This window comes from Zea mays, chromosome 4, assembly GCF_902167145.1.
Source record: "Zea mays cultivar B73 chromosome 4, Zm-B73-REFERENCE-NAM-5.0, whole genome shotgun sequence".
Taxonomy (NCBI): domain Eukaryota; kingdom Viridiplantae; phylum Streptophyta; class Magnoliopsida; order Poales; family Poaceae; genus Zea; species Zea mays.
Genome location: NC_050099.1, coordinates 203,586,730 through 203,614,527, shown reverse-complemented (window position 1 = coordinate 203,614,527; position 27,798 = coordinate 203,586,730). Strand labels below are relative to the sequence as shown.

At 47.7% G+C, this 27,798-nt stretch overlaps 1 pseudogene; it reads right to left on the bottom strand.

The window, feature by feature from the left end:
* Positions 1-1,996: 1,996 nt before the first annotated feature.
* LOC103655839 (DNA-3-methyladenine glycosylase 1-like) lies at positions 1,997-9,458 on the bottom strand (annotated as a pseudogene).
* Between the last annotated feature and the right edge of the window lie 18,340 nt (positions 9,459-27,798).

Genomic DNA, 27,798 nt, shown 5'->3' with positions numbered 1-27,798 from the left:
TCCTGCTTAAGTGCTTGGGCCCAGATGATGCTATATTAGCCATGGCCGAAGTACATGAAGGGATTTGTGGTACCCATCAATCAGCTCCAAAGATGAAGTGGTTGTTGCGAAGGTCTGGTTTTTATTGGCCTAGTATGACAGCTGATTGTTTCAAGTACTACAAGGGGTGCCAAGTGTGTCAAAAATTCGGCGACCTACAGTTGGTCCCTGCAGCCGAATTACATCCTATCATCAAGCCTTGGCCATTCAGAGGATGGGGATTAGACTTTATTGGAGAAATTCATCCTTCATCATCAAAGGGGCATCGGTTTGTGTTAGTTGCCACTGACTATTTCACCAAATGGACTGAAGCCGTTGCTCTAAAGAACATGACGCACAAGGAGGTAATTGAGTTCATAACTGAGCATATTATTCATAGATTCGGCATTCCCCAGACCTTGACTACAGATCAAGGTACTTCTTTTATGTCAAAGGAGGTACGTGAATTTGCTGAATTATACAGAATTAAGCTGCTTAATTCGTCTCCATATTATGCTCAGGCCAATGGACAGGCCGAGTCTAGTAATAGGACGTTGATTAATTTGATAAAGAAAAAGGTATCTGATAATCCTAGACATTGGCATAAGATTTTGTCTGAAGCTTTATGGGCTCATAGAATATCTAAGCATAGTGCTACTAAAGTATCTCCTTTTGAGCTTGTCTATGGGCAGGAAGCAGTGTTACCTGTGGAAATAAGTTTGAATGCTGTCAGGTTTGCCAGACAAAATGATCTAACTACTACTGATTATTATAATTCAATGATGGATAATATTGATGAGGTGACCGACAAGAGGATGATAGCTTTGGGAGCAATAGAAAAGGACAAGATCATGATAGCTAGGGCCTACAACAAGAAGGTCAAAGCAAAATCATTCCAAGTAGGAGACTTGGTGTGGAAGACCATTCTGCCTCTAAGGAATAAAGACCGAAAGTTCGGGAAATGGTCGCCAAGCTGGGAGGGTCCTTATAAAGTGAAACAGGTGATGTTTGGTAACGCTTATTTACTACAAACATTACAAGGCAAGGATTTACCTAAGGCTTTAAATGGGCGTTTCCTCAAACAGTACCATCCTAGTATGTGGCAAGATGCCTAAGAAAACCGATGTGATCACATCGAGTTAGTTGCTTTTGGTTCGCCTAGCTCCACCAAAAGGCAGGGGGACATATGTTCGAACCGGTTTTGAGCCGGCGGACAGTCCGGCCCTGAGGCCGGACGGTCCGCGGTCCGGACGGTCCGCGCCTGTGGGCCGGACGGTCCGCGCGTGCGCAGAACAGATTAGGGTTCCGAGTTTTGTGCTACGGTTGTTAGCTATATTTGCGGGATTAGCTCGGAATCAGTTGTGTAAAGGGTCCAGCCCCCCTCCTCTATAAATAGAGAGGTCTACGGCCGATTTGTAATCATCAACAATCGAATCAATACAACTTCTATTTCGCATTTTATCCTAGGAGTAGTTCTAGTCTAGTTTAGGTTTAGCTATCTAATCCCCAAATTCTTCGTCTCTCTTCGGCTCTACGTCGATTAGAGGAGTCTAGGTCGGCCGGCCCGAGCCTAGACACCACCTAGGATCTCTCCTCCCCGACGGGGTCCCTCCCGGGAGCGAGATCCAGGCGCCGTCGGCGGTCTTCCGCCGCCCCTGCGCACGCGCGGACCGTCCGGCCCTAGGGCGCGGACCGTCCGGCCGTCAGGCAGGGAACTCGGGCTCCTGCACCAGGTCGCGGACCGTCCGGCCCTGTGCCGCGGACCGTCCGCGCCTGACCAGAAAGCACCGCCGCCTCGCACCAGGCCGTGGACCGTCCGGCCCCAGCGCGCGGACCGTCCGCCCCTGTGCAGAGAGCACCGCCGCTGGTTCTCTTGAGTAATTGGCGCCTCCGAAAAGGTGTCAACACACTGTCGTGGTGCCGCATTGTTGTTTGTGTATGCTGCATGTCCGATGACATGCCGGTCGACCCGGGCGGGCTACGCGGCGACGTTGGCGATGCCCCGGGACTGGAGCGGTCGGCGAGGCGGACGCAGTCGCGGAACCAGTCGACGAGGTGATCGACGTCCATGCCGGCGGCCTACATGAAGGAGTAGACGATGACGGGGCCGACGAGTCGGAGCCGCCGGCGGACGGCTCACCGCCTCCGACCTGGGCGTCCGGAACGGGACGTACTTGTGGTGGTACCTGTGCTTGCCCACCACCGGCCACCGGTGGTTCACGTGAGGCCCCCGCCACATGTACCCGCTGAAGGAGCCCGAGCTCCCTGGCCACCTTCTGGATGCAGCTGGCGTTTGCCACGATGCACCGGACCCTGCACACGCGGCGAGCCTCAGCTCCCTGTTGCCGCTGATCTCCGCGACGTCGTCCTCCTCCATCCTCGCCACCGCGCTAGGGTCGAAGCAGGCGAACGCCTCCCTGTACATGTCTCGGCGCTTGAGTATCTCCGTCCAGCTCTGGTCGGTCAGCATCCCCGACAGCGACAGAAGCTCGAACAGCCGGCTGCGTACAGGCCGCCAGTCATCCATTCACCAGCATGAATGAAGCTTATTAGTTCCAAGTTTAGAAAAAGTTCACAAATTAATTCAGGGAGAAACAAATGTGGTGGCAGAATCAGAATACTTGTCGCTGTACGCAGGGAGGGACGCCCCAGCACTCGTCGTGGAACTAGTTCATGCAGTTGAAAAAAAAGGATTGGCACACAAATACAGAGCTAGCGAGCATTTAATCACTACTGTTCTTGGCGATCCAGCTGCACCCGTACGCAGGGACGCCCCAGCTCCAAGTCCTCCTCCTTGGACGCCAATGGACCTAAAAATTTGGGCCAAACCATTTGGAACTGGCATGAAAATAAGAGCACAAAACACGACTCGGTATAAAGGAAAATGGGTCGAGTCATGCGTGCCTCAAACTTAGACACGACAGCCAGCACGACACTAATTGAAAATTTTACGTTTAAATGGTTATTTTATGCTTTAATATTTTTTATCTCTTCCCAAAATTATATAACACATTGATTTATTTTTCTCATATGATTTTTTAGTCTATAACAAAGTTATAAATATTTTGAGGATATATTATTTTATATATATACATATTTTTGTACGTGTCGTGCTTGTTGAGAACTACGTTACCACAGATCTCCAGATCCGCTCCCTTCCCTTCCGTCAGCAGTAGAGGCGCAAGAAGTTGTAGAGTACCCGTCTCCCTTCCCAATGCACGACAGAGAGCACACAAGACACATGATGTAGGGTTGGGCCTCTGGCCTCTTTCTCTTCTCTGTAATATGAATGGGTGTACAAGTTCCTTATATAGAGATGTGAGACCCCTCAGGGGCAAAGCAGGTATTTGCCCACATAACCCTAACTAGGGTTACTTAACACTCCCCCTTGGGTGAATACCGCGACCAACACATGCCTTGTTAAAACTCCGAAAAACCCAGTGGAAAAAATATGGAGAAAGAGAGCATGGTGATACAAATTGCATTTGCACTTTGTTGCCTCGTTAAAAACCTCATGTGAGAAACTTCAAGAAAACTCACAAAGGGAAAAAGAGTACAACAGCTGTCATCGGGACAGATTTCGATCCTCTGAGATCTAGATTTTATCGAATCTTCTACAAGGGCTAACTTTTAGAAATGTGCTCCCCTGATCCTTGCAAAACCGTATCAATAAGGCAAAACATCTTCTTCTAGAAGTATATGCACATAAAGATTTAGCAAACAGATTGCATATCCTTGCAAGGACTATTTCAGGAACTTTACCTCTACTCACTTCTAGGATATACGAAGTAAGTGCACGTATCAATATAAATAAGTCACTTTGATTGATGGTGTTCGATCGACTAGATCTATATATTTGATAGAAAGTTTCATAAAGGTTCACATATTGATCATCAAGCTCACGCCTTCAGGGCATAGAATATGACATTTATTGTCTCACGGTTGTGATCAATATAAGCATTCGCTCCCCCTGACGATGACATATGTCAAAGTCGTTATCCCTCATAACTCAAGCATATTCTTCAAGATATATATCTCATTGTTCATCTGGAATAACGAGAATAGACGAGGTTGGGGTGCTATCATTTTCTATCTTACACCACAATTTATACATAGTTGTGCAAAGCAAATAACATGTCCTTCAATAGGACTTTGGGGATAATATAGTTGCAATAGTACATATTCTAAATATGACACATCGCTCCAGGCGTTCATCCATTGCAACATCTATGATGGTGTAACAAAAGTCCATCAAAGATCGTAACCCATCAGGGATTTTTCATCGATCAGATACATCGTTATATTCTGTCATTCTGGCACAATGGGGATATTTTGCCAGTAACACCTAAACCTTATATGTTTCTGCCATCAGGGCTTTAGAGGATACCGTAATTCCACATCTAGTGGAAATTATCATGAGTAAAACTCATGGAATGCACATGTGCTTATTCGGTGAACTTCAAGTCCTTTGGTACCTCATCTTATTACTTTTCGGGTCTGTATGGGTCTTTATCCCTTTATAGGGATTATCAAACTTTGGTGTTCAACACAGACTTTGTTTCTTCTGGATAGGTTCCATCTGGGAACGATAGTCTCAACTACGAGATATTCTCCCTACATAGGAGAGTGATCATTCACCAGGAATGTATTATTCGGTATGAGATTTATATGTTGCATATTTATAATTCAAATATATGAGTCCTCCTAGGATCTCATGACGGATCTTCAGAATCCTATTAACTGCATATTTTAATTCATGCCATTTGCCAGATATATTACATAGCGGAACAATGTTTATTCAACACATACGTGGGATGGGTCTCTCACAAGACCACTTGAACCATCGCATTCACCACACATTATTTCAATAGTGCCCATAAATGTCCGAACTTCAAGCTCGCGACTTTCATTTTGCGATTATTGGTTCAGCCTCGATTGCATTTATCAATGACCCGATAAGAGAGCTTCAAGCACTCATGCCTAGTACTTTGTTTTGGATCCATTTGCAATCTAGAGCGGCAAGATAGGTGTCGACATATTTGTCTCCCACATTTAATAATGATCTCCGTCGTTTCCCAAAAACGAAAGATTCATTGTTCCGTATTCCCAGCACAATGATATTGCGCGCATTGCTAGGAACTTCATCATTAAGATGAACCTCTTCGTGAGGCAAATCACCATCAGGGTGAATTAATCCAAGGAGAGTTATCACAGACCACGTGAATCTGCAATCAGAACATATGCTTTGACTAAGGCCGATGGATCATATCCGCAGGCGTCCCCGCAGAATAGATCAAATGCCAATAAGTCAAATGTGGATATGATATTAATCCCGGGTATATCCACATCTACATCAGGTAGAAGCATTCAAACCAATATGGTTACTCCTCAACGATTTCTGGCAAACTCCATATACACAGGAGTACACTCCGAACGACGGGTTCAGTTTGGCTTTTGTGCGTTTAATAGAATATTGAGGCATTACACTATATGGACATTCCTCCCCCTAATGCCGAGATGTTCTAAAAGCATACAGATAAAATCCCCAACCACAATCATCTAGTTTATGGCCAATGTATGCTATTGTGGTGATTTATTTGGGAAATCTTACGCACATTACAGATAGGGGTTTTATGCAGTGAGCTTTGGACTTAGATTGATGTAGTGGCATGAATACTACATATTTGTCCTTCAACGTGAAGGATTAGTCTCAACTTCTAGCAAGACACGCAACAACAAGTCGCTTTGTGGTTACAATTCTACAAACTTACTATTATTACCACCAAATATACAGTCAATCATCAGGATTTAGACTGATACGCGCAACAATATGTTAGCCATAAAAACAAAAAAAACTTTAGGGCTCATGCACACCATTTGTCGTTTGGAGCAAGTAGTTGACTTCAGATCAACAAGGACAATGACCATCAGGGTCTAGCGCTCACAAGGACATTCACTGGTTGCATTGTGCTTTCAAGCACATAGGAGAATATGTGCGTATATAACGGTGGTAAAGTGCACGGCATCAGGCCAATGCTGCCAAGCAGAGATTTTTATATGCAGAGATGTATAGTCCAGCTCGTTTTATTATTGCCCATGGTTTACCCAATTACTCATACCGATATGAAATTGGGTATCAATTATGCAACATTTTTAGGTATTATAATTTTGAGAGAGAATTTATAACAATAGTTAATAATTTGTGGTGTTGCCAGCACGGCAAATATTTCTCCTCATATGATATACCAATTTGTTCTATAAAGCATTATTTCGATCTCTTCGTTGTTCGGCAAAAAGAGAAGATTTGGAATAGCACAGGCAAGGCCAAGAATTCATTTTATCTGGGAAAATCACCATATAACTAGCTTTTGATGAAGCAAATGATGATAACTGCTTGGCAAGAACGAAACAATACTGGTATCCGCCTAGGATCCATCTTCAACAACAGATAATACTGCTTTCATACGAAGGAGTCGTCAAGATTAGGGAGAATACATCTGGTCTCCATAAGATCTTCATATTTTTATCACAAATTACCATCACCAATAGCTTAGTGGTCAATACTTATGGATCTTCCGGCGCCACGAACCAATGACATATTAATGTCCAATTTCACTTTAAGCTCTGTGGTAATATGGGATTTCATGGCTATTTTCTACTCTTCTTACTCCTGGTAGATCAGAGATATATTACGGTAAGCATTTCAAAGGTGGAATTCATTGTAGTTCTGCTACATAAACTCTAGGTATATGTCCATTTAGGACTGACCTTTATTATTTAGCTTAAAGTTGTACCATACCTATCAACGGACTATGCCAAGTCAATTTAGTGACTATAAGTATTTATAATTCTGAGAGATGTATGCAACACAAGCATAGAGGTCCTAGAGAGGACGAGTAAAGTGGTTCGACGGGAACACACAATGGTTTTTTTTCACACCAACATAGTGAATGTTTTCTCAGAATAACATATACTCGCAACTCCGGGTTGCTAGGGGTTACATGTCCTTTTATCTCAGAATTTGCTTTATATCGTTCAGCGACAAAGAGAGCAATGTGTTAACAATTGGTTGAGCAATATATGACTGAAATTTCTAGCCTTTATTCATTTGGTAAGGTCATATTGCTTACTAATAGAATCCCAATTCGTGATGTCTTCTATGCCGAAAAGGCTTTCATGCATTATATTATATACCTTCGGGTTACTTCGAGTAAAACTTTATGCATGATAAGAGAGCAGATAATTAACTTATCTGTGTTTTATATATATATTAATTTAATTTCCCAGATTTCCAAGCACTATATAGCTTGATATAGTTGTTATGACCACTTGGCGATATATAAATATATGATGCCTCACAACAACAATCAAATAAGATATAGAGCCAAACAAAATTGTCTATGAAGGTTGCGCATAATGTGACTTCAGGGGCTTGAACAACCCACCACAATCCACGCAAGTACAAGTTCTAGCGTCTGGTGTCAACGCGTGTGCGGCCATCAGGGCTACGACAACATAACAAGCCTTCGTAATAAGCGCAACATGCACAATTATGGCTCGATAATCGGGGTATACGATAAGTCCACGCAACGTGCGCAACAGGCACAATTGTGGTCCGATGATCACGGCAGACAGACAATGCCTACAGGGCATGCGAAAAATACGCGACCCGGCGATGGTGGTCCGTCTCAACGGGAGCGGTCCGATTAAACGAGAGTGCAACATAGCAATCACATGACGCAACCAAGTTCGTACGATATAAATACTATGTCGTGTTGCCAGGGCGCAGCCAATGCTTAGCCAATGTCAAAACTCATCCGATTAATAATTTAGTCTGATTGACACATCTGTGTACCCACTATACAATTTAATCGCTCGATGTGAGTCCAAAATCTCAATGTATCATAAATATTTAGAGCGATACAAAAATACACAGCATAATCCTCATATGCATTTTAATAATTTTCTGCTAATTATCTACTACGAGAAATAAAGCAGAAAATTAGTACTATAACTAATGCATAAGCATAAGCAGATCAGGTGCATGGAGTTATTTTCACATATTTAAACATGCATTTTTTCTATAATTATTTACTGCGGGAAATAATTAACCATAATATAAAACATGCTTTATTCTATTTGTTATTGTAACAGGAAATAAATAGAATAAATAATATGAAGCATGTATATAAATTAAGGTTATTTGAAAGTTCATTAATTCAACCAGTATTTATGAGAGAGAGAAAATTAAAATAAATCCCTGGTGATTAGGCTGCGACCGCATGCTAGGAAACGCAAGCCATGTATGTGTGAGCGTGACAAAGGAAAAGTCTCTTTTTTTGTTATTGGATGCTATTTTAACGCTAGCTGCATGGCTTATTGAGTCTAGTCAAAGCTCTCACCCCAATGCGCTTAGATCCGTTTAACTCGGCGGCAGGTCATGCATGGGAGTGGCGCTTGGCGAGCTGCGGGCTGGCTAGACGTTGTCGTCTGAGTTCAGTCAAACAAGCGCGTCGCTTCTCGTCTTCCTCTTTGCGCAGGTTACGGACGCGCATAGGGAGGATTCGCTCTCCCGTCGATGCGGATTTACACGGGGCGCAGCACACGCACAGGAAGGTTCACGGTTTTCGCTTATTCTTACCGCACGACTCGCAACAAGAGAAATCGAAGAACCAACAGAAATCTTATACCTTGTTTCTTGATTCAGCGAACGGAAGCGAAGTCTGTCGCGTAGGACAGTTCGGCAAGGCCGAAGACCTGCCGACTTGATGAAGAGTTGATGTAGATCTGATCCCGCAGCAACGTCGAGGTAGAACGTGCTGATAACGTGTTGAGAACTACGTTACCACGGATCTCCAGATCCGCTCCCTTCCCTTCCGTCAGCAGTAGAGGCGCAAGAAATTGTAGAGTACCCGTCTCCCTTCCCAATGCACGACAGAGAGCACACAAGACACATGATGTAGGGTTGGGCCTCTGGCCTCTTTCTCTTCTCTGTAATATGAATGGGTGTACAAGTTCCTTATATAGAGATGTGAGACCCCTCAGGGGCAAAGCAGGTATTTGCCCACATAACCCTAACTAGGGTTACTTAACAGTGCTTAGGCCGGCACGATACGATCATCGGCCTCTCGTGCTTTGGGCCTAGCTTTTAGTATCTAGCCACAGCATGGCCCAGCCTAAAATTATTTTGTGCAATGCTGGCCCAAAAAATGTTAATTCGAACCACTATGGGCCTGGTCCATGTCGTCACAGCACAGTCCAACTTTTAGCTCTAGACGCCACGGTCACTGGCCTTGTCACCATCCTCTGGCGAAATCTTCTATGACGAGTAGATCTGTTCTACTGATAGGAATAAAGAAACATACCTCCATTGTTGTTGTGTTGACGAGTCCAGTGAGGTGGTGGTGAAGAGTTGTTGCTGTCGCCGACGTCACCTCCATTGCCCCTGGTGAGGAAAAACAGGCATCGAGATCCGAGATGCATTGGTTGTCACTCTTCTAGTCACTTTGATACCTAAACGATTGGGCCTCTGTGTGGATTAAGGTTTAGGCCGAGGAACTAGCGTTGGATTTCCTGAGACCCCTTAATCCTTTATATAGTGTCGTATGACTAGGGGCTCCAACCAAGGTTAGCGTAGGCCCTCCCAATCAAGACCTAATTAAGGATTTGGTTAGTTGGGTTAATCCTAATCTGGTCTCTGATGGCCGACCGTAGAGGACACACCCAACAACCTCATCTCCTGACACACCATCACGTCGACCAAGGGGCTAGCTAAAGGTGACGCCATAGAGTAGCGGCACCAGGGGCTCCTAGCCAGAGATGGAGCCACTGATGGAGTAGTGTTGGCGCCGATCTAGGCGTCAATCACTGTGATGTGTACCGACTGAGGGCTAGATAACTTGCGACCTAGCGCAGAGGCTAGGGTTTCTACCGGCGAACCGGACGGTCCGCGTCTGATGGCCCGATGGTCCACGCGTGCGCAGAGGCGACGAAGTTTGCCTACAACACCTGGATCTCACTCTCGGGAGGGACCTAGATAATCCGCGACCTAGCGCAGAGGCTAGGGTTTCAACCGGCGAACTGGACGGTGCACACTGATGGCCTAACGGTCCGCGCATGCGCAGAGGCGACGAAGTTTGCCAACAACACCTAGATCTCACTCTCGGGAGGGACCCTATCGAGGAGGAGACATCCTAGGGTTTGTCTTGTGGTCGGCAGGCCACCAAGAATTCTTTAAACGACGTAGAGCCAGAGAGAGGTGAAGATTAGGGGAGAATGCTATATTATTGTCTACTCCTTGGGCAAAAGTAAAGAACGAAAGATAAATTGATTTTTTGATCGATTGTTGGTGATTCAATCGGTTGTACCCCTTCAAATATATCAGCGGGGAGGTCTAGACCCATTCCTAGGTGTTCTCAAACAGCTCCCACGAGATTAGAGAGATAAATATGCGAGGAGATAGGAGTTTAACCGCCTGAACTAATCCTATCGTTGATCGTCCGCCCATATGGCCAGACTGTTCACAGGCCGGACCGTCCGACCTTGCTTAGTGCCGCAAATGGTGCTTAACACATGCCCCCGTCTTTTGGGGAAACTGAGCGAACCAAAAGCATTGGTGCATGCTAGAATCAACTTGATGTGGCAACATTGGCTTTCCTAAGCGTCTTGCTACATACTAGGATGATATTGTTGTGTGATCTTGTAAGGGCCTTGATCGGACTGTCGCCTCCGACGCCGCTAAGCGTCATATTAGTCCTGATCAGCTCATCATCCTGCTTACCTATTTTTCTGCGTGCTCGGGCGAGGCTCCATAGTCGATCAGATCCTCTCCCGGTAGGTCCTCCTCCTCGATGTTACCTTTGTCCACATGTGTTGGTGCGTCGTCGAAGGTTTCCTAGTGAGGTGCGGATGGTCCGGACTCAGGGGACGGACAGTCTGCTCTGTGCTCGGACGGTCCGACTGCTGGAGCCGGACGGTCCGTTGTATCTGCAGAGAGCTACGTAGTTGTTGTTTCGTCTTCTGAATTCTGTCTTCGTGGCCGCTTGAGTTGCCTCGGCGGAATTTGGTCTCCACCTCTTTTGTGGTGGCAGGTACTGCAGATGTGTATCATTAAATATTTTCTCTGTCTCTTCTTCTCTGCTTTCCTTTGTCCTCAGGCGCTGCAATTTGCACTTTTGAGACCGTGTTAGACCCGATGGACACCATCCGGGCATGAAGTATTTTGGGTTAACTGCTTTATTGGTTGCTCCTGTGTCTTTATGCTCATTTGTCTTGGGCGATTTTGAAAGCATCTAGGCCCATGGTTGGTCTTAGTGATTAATGACAACATAATATTATATGTGACTACCGTGTGTTTTGCAGAGACAATTGGTAAGTTAGGTCGCATTACAGGTAGATGTACTACAACGGTGAAAACAATCCCTGAGATAAGAACTTGAAGCGACGGCTAAAACGACGAAACAAAAGATGAAGGTCTTTGTATTCCGAGTGTCAAGGAGTTGTGGACACTCGGTATAGAGTTAGGTCTTTTATTCTGTTTTAGCCGTACTATAAAGAGGGGTTGTCGATGAGTAGTTTGACCAAGAGAGTTCTAGTGTAGTGTTGGTGCATATTCACACTCACATACGGTGCTAGGTGTCACTCTAGAACATACTCATGAGTTAGAACAAAAACCGATTTGAAAAACAGCAGAAAACAGAAACTAGGGTTTCTCGCCTAGGGGCACCGGACTGTCCGGTGTGCACCAGACTGTCCGGTGCGCCCTTTGCCAGTGGGGCCAGCCTGGCCCAGGGAAGAGCTGTTCCCTGCGCAGAAACCCGAGAGCATGAAGTTCAGAAGTTGAATTATAGCCGGCACACCGGACAGCACACTGGACTATCCGGTGTGCCATCTGCCCAACGGCTAGCTGTCAGAATTAGCTGTTGGAGATGATCGTTGGCGCATCGAACTGTCCGGTGCGCCCATGCGCAGCAGAATTCTGGTAACAACTAGTTGGTGGGTGAGGTCTATTTATACCCCCTCCACCCACCATATTGATTGTCTTGCTGCCCACATTTACTCCTACACTTTGGTAGAGCATTGCAAGCACCACAAAGCCTAGTGAGGTAATTAGAGAATCTTAATCCCGCATTTGGACCTCATTAGTTCTAGCGAGAGCCACCTAGAGCACACACCGCATGTATTAGGCTTCTCTTGGTCAAGTGAAAGTCTTTGGCTTGTTACTCATGGTGATCGGCATCACCTAGACGTCTTGGTGGCGTTGGGAGCTCGGTGATCACCTTTGTCGGAGAGCAAATCTCCGGTCGGGTGGTGGAGTGCACCCGCCCTAAATCCTAAGATGAGGAGGGGCCTAAGCGTTTTGCTTGTTAGTTGGAAAAGTGGGAAGAACACAAGAACACACAAGGATTTAGAGTGGTTCGGGCCGCCGGAGCGTAACACCCTACTCCACTGTGTGATGTATTGCTTGAGAGCTTGTATGAACTTGTGAGTGTCTAAGTGAGCCTAAGATTGGATGTCCTAGCCTCCCCGTGTAACATCGCATGCCTCCCCTTTTATAGTTGAAGGGGGGCATGCACAAAGGTGCTGGGCTGTCACACCCGGTTTTTAGAAGGTAAACCGAATGCGAACCATGTACGTGCCAGGATCAGTTATTCACGTACACAGCAGTTACATAACATGGACATCATCACACAGTGCTCAAATAGTATTAAAAGGGGAAATAATAGTCGATTACATCATACGTCTGAGACGTCCATATAGTTCTTACAATAAATCAAAGTGCGAAAACGAAACGTAGATAACACGGCCTTCACAGGCAGCCGACTGGGGGTTGCCGCTAACCCACACCTAGAACTCGTCGTAGTCTTGGAACTCCTGGAAGTCTCCTTCCACAGCTTCATCTTCTCCTGAGCAGTGGTTGCAATGCTGACAACCTGGGGGGGGGGGGTTTGGTGTGTAGAGCAAGGGTGAGTACTCATCAACATACTCAGCAAGCATCCCGTTTGGCTGTAGTGGACTAGCTTTATGTGGGGATCAGTCAAGCAGTTGCTTTTAGTTGGTCAGGTTATTACTTACTAGTAGAAAGCCAGGTTTTAACATTAACCCAAGTTATTAACCCAATGTATCCTTTCCAAACGGAAAGAATACCACTTACCAATACCATAATCATAACCAGAACCATCAATCTCATTGCCACCTGTACCAAAATATCTCTGATCAAGTATCACTAATCTCTGGAGCTCCCTTGGCCGCTCATAACCGTGAGCACGGCTGATATATCAGTTTCATAACACTCTGCAGAGGTTGTGCACTTTACCCACAAGCCGTGATTCCCTCTTGCCTCGGGCCGATCAAACCCTTAAACACTACCAAGGTGAATAGGCAGGGTTTCACTACGTAGCCTTTACAAAGATTCCCCGGGGCTGTAGCCACCCGTTAGGTTTCCTAAATGCACCGCACTCCTCCCCAAGGGGCGAACCCAAACTTGGCAGAGCGAGCCGCATACACCGAGCCCCATTGACGGCACGACGGCTAAGTGAACTACATCCCGGATCCTCTAATTATTCAGCTAAGGGCACCCCATTCCACCCTCATGGTTGCACTGTTTTCCCGGGCGGTCATCCATAGAACAGGTCCTTACGGAGAGGCACTCGAGAAACCGCTCGAGTCCCCTTGAAAACCACAAGTATAATCATAAAGAAGAACGGGAAAACAGCGTATCATAGATAATCACATCATGTTCATTGATTAGAGTTGAGCAATAGCATCAGACTAAGTAGTAATAATCCGACCCAAATAGGTAAACAAGGACATGGATAACAAAAGCTAGTCAATCCTTAGGTATAAATGTGTAATGCGGGAGGTGAATTAAAGAATGAATAGGACAGAGATAGGTCAAAGGACACTTGCCTCCACCAACCGACTGCTGCTCAGGGGCTTCTCCTGCGAATTCCTCGGGCTCTTCGACCGGATCGTTCTCTATGCGAGCGCAAACATACATACATCCATCCACATATTTAATACAAAAGAACAGTACACCATACAAGATAACAAATAAAGTGAATATGCACCAAGTATGACATTCGATAACGCATTTGTTATGGTTAGAAAGAAACGGGAAAGGTCTCGCAGGGGGTTAAATCTTATGCACTAATGACACAATTGGTTTTTTAACAAAATAATTCTGTTATATATATTTATATATACTAATGGAAACCTAATCACTTTTAGTTGATCAACATTGCACAGGGTAAACAATTAACTACGTGAATCAATAACATAACGGAATTTTAAATTAAACTTCCTATTTTCCCATAGCATGAACAGTGATTAGCCTACTTAAAATACAGTAATTATGATCACAGAAAGTAAATAAAATAAAATAAAAAAAAATAAAAAAAAACAGAGGGGGGGGGGGGCGGTTGAACCGGCCCTAGGGGCGGTTGAACCGGCCCGGGGGCAGGCGGCCGAGCTGGGGCGGCCGAGCGCGGGGGGGGCGGCCGAGCTGGGGCCGGGGGCGGCTGAGCCGGGGCCGAGGCCGGCTGAACCGGCCCGGGACAGGGGGGCGCGGCCAGGGGGCCAGGCGGCCGGGGCGCGGGCTAGGGGCGGCTGGCGGCCGGGCGGGGCGCGGCTGGGGGCGGCCGAGGGCCGGCCAGCGGCGGCCAGGGGCCACGGCGGGGCTGGGGCGGCTGCCGGCGCGGCCAGGGGGCGCGCGGGGGTGGGGAGAGAAGAGGGGAGGGGGGAGAGGGAGGAGGGGGAGGGGGCTCACCGGCGGGGATCGACGGCGAGGGGCGGCCGGCGGCAGGGGGCGGCGCGGCGGCCTAGGGTAGGGGGCAGGGGCGGCGGCGGCTTAGGGTAGGGGGCAGGGGCGGCGGCGGCTTAGGGTGAGGGAGAGAAAATGAGAGAAAATGAGAGGGAGGGAGAGAGAATTGGGAAAAATAGAGGGGGTGGGGGGGGGCGGCTTGGGCTAATTGGGCCCAAGGGGGGGGGGGGGGGCGCCAGGGGGCGGCTGGGCCGGCCGGGGTCGGCCCAGGGCGCGGGAGAGAGAGAAAGGGGAGAGAGAAAGAGAGAGAAGGAAAGATAAAAGATTTTCCGCTTGTTCTCGAAATCCGATCTTTTAGATGAATGCGATTGCACTTTCAAACAACCAAAAATGCAAGGGCGGCATGGTGCATCAAACAACATAAAGTATTTAGGGTTTTTTTATACCTACGGGAATTCCAAACCGAATCCCGCTAAACTTTGAAAAAGGTCAAGGTTTAGCGAGGGGAAAAAGAAAAGGGAAAGGTAACGCCCGAATTTTGGCGAGTAAAGAAAAGAAAAAATTCAACTGCAAAATTCGGGGCGTTACAAACCTATCCCCCTTAAAAGAATCTCGCCCTCGAGATTCAGGGCTGGCTAGCAAAGAGCTCCGGGTACTTGGCCATCAGATCATCTTCACGCTCCCAGGTTGCTTCTTCCTCAGAGTGGTGACTCCATCTGACTTTGCACATTCTGACGGTCTTCCTTCGGGTGACTCTATTTGCAACCTCAAGGATCTGAGCTGGCTTCTCAATATAGGTCAAGTCCTCCTGGACTTCAAGACCTTCCACTGGCAACTGCTCTTCTGGCACACGCAAGCACTTCTTCAACTGAGACACATGAAAGACATTATGCACAGCAGACAAACTCTCTGGCAAACTGAGCTGATAGGCCACTTCTCCTCGTCTTGCAAGAATCTGATACGGACCAATGTAGCGGGGTGCTAGCTTGCCTTTCACTCCGAATCTTCTGACTCCTCTGATCGGTGACACTTTCAGATAGACAAAGTCTCCGACTTCGAAACTCAGCTCTCTTCTTCTTGTGTCTGCATAGCTTCGCTGCCTCGATTGCGCTATCTTCAGATTCTCTCGAACCATCTTGATGTTCTCTTCGGCTTCGAGCAAAATGTCTGGCCCAAACACTTGCTTTTCTCCAGGCTGATCCCATTGCAACGGAGTTCTACAACTCCTTCCATAAAGCGCTTGAAACGGTGACATCTTCAAACTGGCCTGGTAACTGTTGTTATAGGAAAACTCCGCATAAGGCAATCGCTTGTCCCATCCGGACTGATCTTGCAACGCACAGGCTCTCAACATATCTTCAAGGATTTGATTGGTTCTTTCAGTCTGACCATCTGTCTGCGGGTGATAAGCTGAACTGAAATTCAGATGCGTGCCCAAGGCTTCATGCAACTGCTGCCAGAAATGAGAGGTGAACTGCGTTCCTCTGTCTGACACTATCTTCTTTGGCACACCATGAAGACAAACGATCCGAGACATATACAATTCTGCCAATACTGCACTGTTGTAGTTGGTCTTGACAGGTATGAAGTGGGCTGACTTGGTCAAGCGGTCCACTACTACCCAAATGGAATCGTAGCCGGCTCGAGTGCGAGGCAATCCGACTATGAAATCCATACCAATTTCATCCCATTTCCACTGAGGGATCTGCAACGGTTGCAACAATCCAGCTGGTCTCTGGTGCTCTGCCTTAATTCTTCGACAACTATCGCACTTAGCCACATGCTCTGCGATTTCCCTCTTCATTCCGTACCACCAGAATTTCTTCTTCAGATCCTGATACATCTTCTCACTGCCAGGGTGAATCGAATAAGCTGTCTCATGAGCTTCCTTAAGAATCAACTCCCGAATAGACTGGACATTGGGAACACACAAGCGGTCTTTGAACCATACCACACCTTCTGCATCTTCTCGAAAGTCTTTGCCTCTGCCATCTAGAATCAATCGCCGAATCTCACTGATCTTCTCATCATTTTTCTGCGCTTCTTTGATTTCGCGCTCCAAGGTAGGTTCCAATTCAACTGTGACTCCTCGCGAATTGTTCAGAAACCCGAGACTCAACCTGTCAAACTCTTTGGCCAACTCATAAGGCATCGGACGAGCGACCATCAGATTGACTTGACTCTTTCTGCTCAAAGCATCTGCCACTACGTTCGCTTTTCCTGGATGGTAATGAATCTCCAACTCATAGTCTTTGATCAATTCTAACCATCTTCGTTGCCTCATGTTCAATTCTGACTGAGTGAATATGTACTTCAGACTCTTGTGGTCTGTGTAAACATCGCATTTCTGTCCATACAGATAGTGCCTCCATGTCTTCAGTGCGTGAACCACTGCTGCCAACTCTAGATCATGGATTGGGTAGTTCTTCTCATGAACCTTCAGCTGTCGGGACGAGTAAGCCACAACTCTTCCCTCTTGCATCAACACACATCCCAAACCTGTGTAACAAGCATCGCAATACACCGAGAAGGGCTTGTGCACATCAGGCAAGACTAGGACAGGCGCTGTTGTCAACTTCTCTTTCAGCGCTTCAAAGGCCTCTTGGCATTTCTGGGTCCACTTGAACTCAACCTTGTTGCCTAGCAACGCTGTCATTGGCTTCGCAATCTTCGAAAACCCTTCAATGAATCGCCGATAATATCCGGCCATTCCAATGAAGCTCTTGATTCCTCGAGCATCCGTTGGCGCTTTCCAGTTTAGAATGTCTGCCACTTTCTTCGGATCCACAGCCAATCCTTCTTTGTTGATTATGTGACCCAAGAACAGGACTTCACTGATCCAGAACTCACACTTGCTCAACTTTGCATACAACTGGTGCTCTCGCAATCTCTGCAATACCATCCTCAAATGATCTGCGTGCTCTTCTTCGCTTTGAGAATAAACCAAAATGTCATCAATGAATACCACCACAAACTTATCAAGGTAATCCATGAATACACTGTTCATCAAGTTCATGAAGAATGCTGGCGCATTGGTCAAACCAAAAGACATCACTGTGAACTCATATAAACCATACTTGGTAATGAATGCCGTCTTCGGAATGTCCGAAGGTCGGATCCTGAGCTGATGATAACCTGACCTCAGATCGATCTTGGAGAACACACTGGCTCCTCTCAACTGGTCGAACAGATCTTCTATTCTGGGCAAAGGATACTTGTTCTTGATCGTGACTTCATTCAAAGCTCGATAATCGATACACATCCTCTTGGTGCCATCTTTCTTCTCCACAAACAAGACAGGGGCGGCCCAAGGCGAGGTGCTTGGCCGGATGTAACCTTTCTCTGACAGCTCATCAATCTGCTTCTTAAGCTCAACCAACTCTGGTCCAGATATTCTGTAAGCTCTCTTAGAGATGGGGGCGGTTCCAGGAAGAAGCTCTATAGCAAATTCAACTTTCCGCTCTGGTGGCATACCCGGTAAATCCTTTGGAAACACATCTGGGAATTCAGACACAACCTTGATACTCTCAATTGGGTCTGCTTCACTGCTATCGACAGCCATCTGATAACAACTTCCTTTCTTTGGCTCAGGCGGGACTAACTCGGTCACCACTTCCTCTCCTAGTGGGGACACCAACTTGATTGTCCTTTTATCACAACTGATAACTGCCTGATACTTATCTAACCAATTCATCCCTAGGATGACATCTATTCCCTGAGTACCCATTACTATAAGGTTGGCGGGAAACGCTATCCCCCTTATTTCCACACTTACATTTAAACAAATGCTATCAGCTCGAATTCTACCACCAGCTGAGTCAATTTGAATGGGGGTTGACATGGTAGTAATTGGAAGATTATGTGCTTCTACCCATGATGCAGTAATGAAAGAATGTGTTGCTCCAGTATCAAATAACACTTCTGCAATATGGGAGTCGACTGGGAACATACCTACTATCATGTCGGGGGGTATCCTGAACTGCTTCAGCCTCCAAGTGGTTCAGCCTTCCACGATTATAGCGCGGCTGAGAGCGGTTGCCTGCTCCAGGCTGAGACACATTCTGCTTTGCTGGGGCATTGGGGCCTGACTGCTGCTGGGCTGCCTTCTTCGGACATTGCATCACCCAATGGCCTTGCTCTCCACAGTGGAAACATGCCCTGTTTCCAACCTGAGCTGGTGCTGCCTGACTGTTCTGCTGATTTGCTGGGGCAGGAAGACGAGGTGTCTGCTGATTCTGCCTCTGAAACTGACCTCCTCCTGACTGATTGCTCTGACGATTCTGGTACTGATGCTGAGGATACTGCCTTTGGAACTGCTGATACTGCTGACGCTGCTGATGCTGCTGAGGTGGACGCTGGTTCTGCCTGAACTGCTGAGGTTGATTGCCTGAGAAACGGGGACGACTGCTGCTTCCAGGCTGGGGTCCACTGATCTTGCGCTTACGATCTTCCATCTCCTTACGCTTCCTTTCTGTCATGATTGCTCTGTCAATCAGGTGCTGGAATGTCGGGAAGGTGTGATTCATCAGCTGATACTGCAGAGGGTCAACCAAGCCTCTCAGAAAACGGTATTGTCGCTTGGCGTCGGTGTTGACATCTTCGGGAGCGTAGCGAGACAACTGCAGAAACCTGTCCCGATACTCACTGACAGACGATGACCCTTGCTTAAGGGCCAGGAACTCCTCCTTCTTCACTGTCATCAGACCTGCAGGCACATGGTACTGACGAAAGCTACCTCTGAACTCTTCCCAGGTGATGGTGTCGGGGTTGGCATGGGTGGCGAGGTAAGACTCCCACCACGATTGGGCTGCTCCTCTCAACAGACGGGGACCATACAGAACTTTCTCCCTATCATCGCACTGAGCGGTATGCAACTCCCGCTCCACAGTGCGCAGCCAATCTTCAGCATCCATGGGGTCAGAAGAGTGAGCAAACGTTGGGGGATGACCTCTCATGAATTCAGCACGCTTGTCTCTGGGCATCTGAGGCATCTGAGGCTGGGGTGGTGCTTGCTGCTGTTGCTGCTGCTGAATGGCGGCCAGAGTCTGACCGATGGCTTGAACTGCCTGAGTCTGCATCAGAAACATCTGCTCGATCGACATCGGGGGCGGGGGCGGCAGGTGCTGCTGCTGGGGCGCCTCATCTTGCTGACCGGCTTGCTCCTGCTGAGCACGCCTTCCTCCTCTGCGCCTGTTCTCTGACATCTGCAGAATGCAACCACACATCAGAACTGATCTGGCAAATCTTGCAGCATAAGAGAAGAGAAGAGAATTCTTCAACAGCACTGAACAGGTGAGCATCTTCACTGATCTCCAACACAGACCACACAGCTTCTCAGATAGAAAGGAAAGTGGAATAAAAGGGGTTTCCCAACTATATAACTAACTCCATTAACATAATAGATAAACCAAAATGCAGGGGGTACCCACACTCTGGTGGCAGTCATTACAAAGATTCAAACCAAACATAGTTCATCATGACAAACATAAATGCACAGGATATAGCAAACTACCCTGTCTAACTAAGACTAACTAAAGCGAGGCTAACACTAAGACTGAAGCTTCTATGTATATATTTATTTCGTATTAATTACGAGATCCAACTCTAACGATCTATGGTTCTAGGTTGATCTTGGTCTTGCAGTCGGGATTGCCATAAGACTGGTGTCCACGCTGAGGTGAGCGGTACGGGTGCTGAGTCCCAACGGGAGCGGGGGAACCACCGTCCAGGTGACGACGTTCCGCGCGCTCAGCCCGCAGCAGGGCGATCTCAGCACGAGCCCTACTCAGCTCATCTAATGCATGGTCCAGCTCCGTGTTTAGCACGGCGGCTAGGTTGACTGTGCTGCTCAACCTAGGATTGCCCTCACCGACAGGTGAGACAATCACGCCTCCTGTGCTGCCAGATGAACGGCGGGGGTAATACTTCAGGTCAAGACCGTCAGCTGCCCCACCGAAAACCGAGCAGTAGTGCGAAAGCGCACGCCGTGCAGCATCTTGCATGGCTGCCTCAGCTGAGTCCCGTTCAGAGATAGAATAGTGCTCTGAACAGGCCTCCGCACCCTGGAGACTGTTCTCCGGGCAGCGCACCAAGCAGGTTGCCTCCCAGCGATCCGGGTAGACCCCGCGACTATGCTGGTAGACCACACAGCGATACTCGATGGACCAAGTATGCCGGTCAAATGCCCGACGTAGCAGGGTGTCGAGCGCATCGTGGAAGTGACACCCGCGAGCGGCGTCGCGAGTGATGGGTCGAGCAACCCATCCTTCCGGCTCAGGGTTAGCAGAGAAGTCGGTGTCGTGGCTCGAGCTGTCATCGCCATCTCCGTCGTCTGGGTCTCCTCCAGCAGCTACTCCAGAAGCTGGGGCGCCCAGTGGTGGTGCAGGGGGCGGCTCCAGAGGAAGCACAGGGGAGCAGCTCCTCACAGACTCTATCTCCTGGTGGAGCGAGAAGGAAGAGCTCTGCTGCTCCTGTCGTCGACGTTCCTGCTCCTCACGCAGGCGGTGGTGTAGTCTCTCCAAGTGGCTGGACTGTCCGGCCACAGGACGGCGAAGCGGACGCTCAGCAAGGCGGGAGGGTAAGAAGGGGATGACTGACTTTCGTGCAGTGTGTCTAAGTCGAGCCATCTACAAAAGACATCGCAAGCAAAAGGGTGAGAACAGAATTAATATGACCAGCAAGTAATGAATCATAAATAAATGAAGGATCAGAATAAAACATAATTTTCAGCAAGGTATAATATGTAGTAGAACATAGGTTTGGTCAGTAGGACCAACTTTTGAAGGGATACCAAAGTCAAGGCAGGGACAGAGGTCTATAATCCTTAGAACGACCATTCTACTCTAGGTTAGCGGTCCTACAGTCAGCACGGCTTTGATACCACTTATGTCACACCCGGTTTTTAGAAGGTAAACCGAATGCGAACCATGTACGTGCCAGGATCAGTTATTCACGTACACAGCAGTTACATAACATGGACATCATCACACAGTGCTCAAATAGTATTAAAAGGGGAAATAATAGTCGATTACATCATACGTCTGAGACGTCCATATAGTTCTTACAATAAATCAAAGTGCGAAAACGAAACGTAGATAACACGGCCTTCACAGGCAGCCGACTGGGGGTTGCCGCTAACCCACACCTAGAACTCGTCGTAGTCTTGGAACTCCTGGAAGTCTCCTTCCACAGCTTCATCTTCTCCTGAGCAGTGGTTGCAATGCTGACAACCTGGGGGGGGGGGGGGGGGTTTGGTGTGTAGAGCAAGGGTGAGTACTCATCAACATACTCAGCAAGCATCCCGTTTGGCTGTAGTGGACTAGCTTTATGTGGGGATCAGTCAAGCAGTTGCTTTTAGTTGGTCAGGTTATTACTTACTAGTAGAAAGCCAGGTTTTAACATTAACCCAAGTTATTAACCCAATGTATCCTTTCCAAACGGAAAGAATACCACTTACCAATACCATAATCATAACCAGAACCATCAATCTCATTGCCACCTGTACCAAAATATCTCTGATCAAGTATCACTAATCTCTGGAGCTCCCTTGGCCGCTCATAACCGTGAGCACGGCTGATATATCAGTTTCATAACACTCTGCAGAGGTTGTGCACTTTACCCACAAGCCGTGATTCCCTCTTGCCTCGGGCCGATCAAACCCTTAAACACTACCAAGGTGAATAGGCAGGGTTTCACTACGTAGCCTTTACAAAGATTCCCCGGGGCTGTAGCCACCCGTTAGGTTTCCTAAATGCACCGCACTCCTCCCCAAGGGGCGAACCCAAACTTGGCAGAGCGAGCCGCATACACCGAGCCCCATTGACGGCACGACGGCTAAGTGAACTACATCCCGGATCCTCTAATTATTCAGCTAAGGGCACCCCATTCCACCCTCATGGTTGCACTGTTTTCCCGGGCGGTCATCCATAGAACAGGTCCTTACGGAGAGGCACTCGAGAAACCGCTCGAGTCCCCTTGAAAACCACAAGTATAATCATAAAGAAGAACGGGAAAACAGCGTATCATAGATAATCACATCATGTTCATTGATTAGAGTTGAGCAATAGCATCAGACTAAGTAGTAATAATCCGACCCAAATAGGTAAACAAGGACATGGATAACAAAAGCTAGTCAATCCTTAGGTATAAATGTGTAATGCGGGAGGTGAATTAAAGAATGAATAGGACAGAGATAGGTCAAAGGACACTTGCCTCCACCAACCGACTGCTGCTCAGGGGCTTCTCCTGCGAATTCCTCGGGCTCTTCGACCGGATCGTTCTCTATGCGAGCGCAAACATACATACATCCATCCACATATTTAATACAAAAGAACAGTACACCATACTAGATAACAAATAAAGTGAATATGCACCAAGTATGACATTCGATAACGCATTTGTTATGGTTAGAAAGAAACGGGAAAGGTCTCGCAGGGGGTTAAATCTTATGCACTAATGACACAATTGGTTTTTTAACAAAATAATTCTGTTATATATATTTATATATACTAATGGAAACCTAATCACTTTTAGTTGATCAACATTGCACAGGGTAAACAATTAACTACGTGAATCAATAACATAACGGAATTTTAAATTAAACTTCCTATTTTCCCATAGCATGAACAGTGATTAGCCTACTTAAAATACAGTAATTATGATCACAGAAAGTAAATAAAATAAAATAAAAAAAAATAAAAAAAAACAGAGGGGGGGGGGCGGTTGAACCGGCCCTAGGGGCGGTTGAACCGGCCCGGGGGCAGGCGGCCGAGCTGGGGCGGCCGAGCGCGGGGGGGGCGGCCGAGCTGGGGCCGGGGGCGGCTGAGCCGGGGCCGAGGCCGGCTGAACCGGCCCGGGACAGGGGGGCGCGGCCAGGGGGCCAGGCGGCCGGGGCGCGGGCTAGGGGCGGCTGGCGGCCGGGCGGGGCGCGGCTGGGGGCGGCCGAGGGCCGGCCAGCGGCGGCCAGGGGCCACGGCGGGGCTGGGGCGGCTGCCGGCGCGGCCAGGGGGCGCGCGGGGGTGGGGAGAGAAGAGGGGAGGGGGGAGAGGGAGGAGGGGGAGGGGGCTCACCGGCGGGGATCGACGGCGAGGGGCGGCCGGCGGCAGGGGGCGGCGCGGCGGCCTAGGGTAGGGGGCAGGGGCGGCGGCGGCTTAGGGTAGGGGGCAGGGGCGGCGGCGGCTTAGGGTGAGGGAGAGAAAATGAGAGAAAATGAGAGGGAGGGAGAGAGAATTGGGAAAAATAGAGGGGGTGGGGGGGGGGGCGGCTTGGGCCAATTGGGCCCAAGGGGGGGGGGCGCCAGGGGGCGGCTGGGCCGGCCGGGGTCGGCCCAGGGCGCGGGAGAGAGAGAAAGGGGAGAGAGAAAGAGAGAGAAGGAAAGATAAAAGATTTTCCGCTTGTTCTCGAAATCCGATCTTTTAGATGAATGCGATTGCACTTTCAAACAACCAAAAATGCAAGGGCGGCATGGTGCATCAAACAACATAAAGTATTTAGGGTTTTTTTATACCTACGGGAATTCCAAACCGAATCCCGCTAAACTTTGAAAAAGGTCAAGGTTTAGCGAGGGGAAAAAGAAAAGGGAAAGGTAACGCCCGAATTTTGGCGAGTAAAGAAAAGAAAAAATTCAACTGCAAAATTCGGGGCGTTACATGGGCCCCGACATGTGGGCCCAGGGACATAAAGAATATAGCGCTTGGAGCCACCAACATTTGTGATAGTCGCCTAGAGGGGGGGTGAATAGGGCGAAACTGAAATTTACAAATATAAACACAGCTACAAGACGGGTTAGCGTTAGAAATATAAACGAGTCCGCGAGAGAGGGCGCAAAACAAATCGCGAGCAAATAATGAAGTGTGACACACGGATTTGTTTTACCGAGGTTCGGTTCTTTCAAACCTACTCCCCGTTGAGGAGGCCACAAAGGCCGGGTCTTTTTCAACCCTTCCCTCTCTCAAACGGTCCCTCGGACCGAGTGAGCTTCTCTTCTCAAATCAAAGCCGGGAACAAAACTTCCCCGCAAGGGCCACCACACAATTGGTGCCTCTTGCCTTGATTACAATGGAGTTTTGATCACAAGAACAAGTGAGAAAGAAAAGAAGCAATCCAAGCGCAAGAGCTCAAATGAACACGGCAAATCACTCTCACTAGTCACTAGGGTTTTGTGTGGAATTGGAGAGGATTTGATCTCTTTGAATGTGTCTAGAATTGAATGCCTAGCTCTTGTAAGTGGTTGAGAAGTGGGAAAACTTGGATGCAATGAATGGTGGGGTGGTTGGGGTATTTATAGCCCCAACCACCAAATGTGGCCGTTGGGAACCTGTCTGTTCGATGGCGCACCGGACAGTCCGGTGCACACCGGACAGTCCGGTGCCCCCTGCCACGTCATCACGGCCGTTGGATTCTAGCCGTTGGAGCTTCTGACTTGTGGGCCCGCCTGGGTGTCCGGTGCACACCGGACATGTACTGTTTGATGTCCGGTGCACCGGTATGGGCGTGCCTGACGTCTGCGCGCGCTGCGCGCGCATTAAATGCTCTGCAGGGAGCCGTTGGCGCCGCAGGGAGCCGTTGCTCCGCTGGCACACCGGACAGTCCGGTGCACACCGGACAGTCCGGTGAATTTTAGCGGAGCGGCTGCCGCGCGAACCCGAGGCTGGCGAGTTCCGGAGACCGCGCTTCCTTGGAGCACCGGACATGTCCGGTGCACACCGGACAGTCCGGTGAATTATAGCGCGCTGGCTTCCGAGAATTCCCGAGGGCGAAGAGTTTGAGTTGGTGTCCTCTGGGCGCACCGGACACTGTCCGGTGCACACCGGACAGTCCGGTGCCTCCAGCCAGAGGTGCCCTCGGTTGCCTCATTGCTCCTTTGTTGAATCCAACACTTGGTCTTTTTATTGACTGAATGTGAACCTTTAACACCTGTATAATCTATACACTTGGGCAAACTAGTTAGTCCAAAGATTTGCGTTGGGCAATTCAACCACCAAAATTATTTGGGAACTAGGTGAAAGCCTAATTCCCTTTCAATCTCCCCCTTTTTGGTGATTGATGCCAACACAAACCAAAGCAAATATAGAAGTGCATAATTGAACTAGTTTGCATAATGTAAGTGTAAAGGTTGCTTGGAATTGAGCCAATAAAACTACTTACAAGATATGCATGGAATGTTTCTTTCTTATTTAACATTTTGGACCACGTTTGCACCATAAGTTTTGTTTTTGCAAATTCTTTTGTAAGTTCATTTCAAAGATCTTTTGCACATAGTCAAAGATAAATGAATAAGAGTTAGCAAAGCATTTTCAAGATTTGAAATTTTCTCGCCCTGTTTCAAATGCTTTTCCTTTGACTAAACAAAACTCCCCCTAAAGGAGATCCACCTCTTAGTGATCAAGAGGGTTTTGATATATATTTTTAAAATACTACTTTCTTCCCCTTTTGAACACAATAGGATACCAAATGATAAATACTTTTGGAAAACACTAAGTTTTTGAATTTGATGGTGGTGCGGTCCTTTTGCTTTGGGCTCAGTTCTCCCCCTTTTTGGCATGAATCGCCAAAAACGGAATCATTAGAGCCCTCGAAGTAATTTCTTCCCCTTTGGTCATAAGTAAATGAGTTAAGATTATACCAGAGACGAAGTCCTTTTCTTTGATGCTCATTTCTCCCCCAAAGAATAGAGAGATGGTTGGAGTGATGGCGAAGGATGAGTTACGGAGTGGAAGCCTTTGTCTTCGCCGAAGACTCCAATTCCCTTTCAATATACCTATGACTTGGTTTGAAATAGACTTGAAAACACATTAGTCATAGCATATAAAAGAGATATGATCAAAGGTATTCAAATGAGCTATGTGTGCAAGCTAGCAAAAGAAATTTCTAGAATCAAGAATATTGAGCTCATGCCTAAGTCTGGTAAAAGATTGTTCATCAAGTGGCTTGGTAAAGATATCGGCTAATTGATCTTTAGTATTAATGTAAGAAATCTCGATATCCCCCTTTTGTTGGTGATCCCTAAGAAAATGATACCGAATGGCTATGTGCTTAGTGCGGCTATGCTCGACAGGATTGTCGGCCATTTTGATTGCACTCTCATTATCACATAGCAAAGGGACTTTGGTTAATTTGTAACCATAGTCCCGCAGGGTTTGCCTCATCCAGAGCAATTGCGCGCAACAATGTCCTGCGGCAATGTACTCGGCTTCGGCGGTGGAAAGAGCAACCGAATTTTGCTTCTTTGAAGCCCAAGACACCAAGGATCTTCCCAAGAACTGGCAAGTCCCCGATGTGCTCTTCCTATTAATTTTGCACCCCGCCCAATCGGCATCCGAATAACCAATCAAATCAAACGTGGATCCCCGAGGGTACCAAAGCCCAAACTTAGGTGTGTAAGCCAAATATCTCAAGATTCGTTTTACGGCCGTAAGGTGGGATTCCTTAGGGTCGGATTGGAATCTTGCACACATGCATACGGGAAGCATAATGTCCGGTCGAGATGCACATAAATAAAGCAATGAACCAATCATCGACCGGTATACCTTTTGATCCACGGACTTACCTCCCGTGTCGAGGTCGAGATGCCCATTGGTTCCCATGGGTGTCTTGATGGGCTTGGCATCCTTCATTCCAAACTTGCTTAGGATGTCTTGAGTGTACTTCGTTTGGCTAATGAAGGTGCCCTCTTGGAGTTGCTTTACTTGGAATCCTAAGAAATACTTCAACTCCCCCATCATAGACATCTCGAATTTCTTTGTCATGATCCTACTAAATTCTTCACATGTAGATTCGTTAGTAGACCCAAATATAATATCATCAACATAAATTTGGCATACGAACAAGTCATTGTCAAGAGTTTTAGTGAACAAAGTAGGATCGGCCTTGCCGACTTTGAAGCCATTAGTAATAAGGAAATCTCTTAGGCATTCATACCATGCTCTTGGGGCTTGCTTGAGCCCATAAAGCGCCTTAGAGAGCCTATAGACATGGTTAGGGTACTCACTGTCTTCAAAGCCGGGAGGTTGCTCAACATA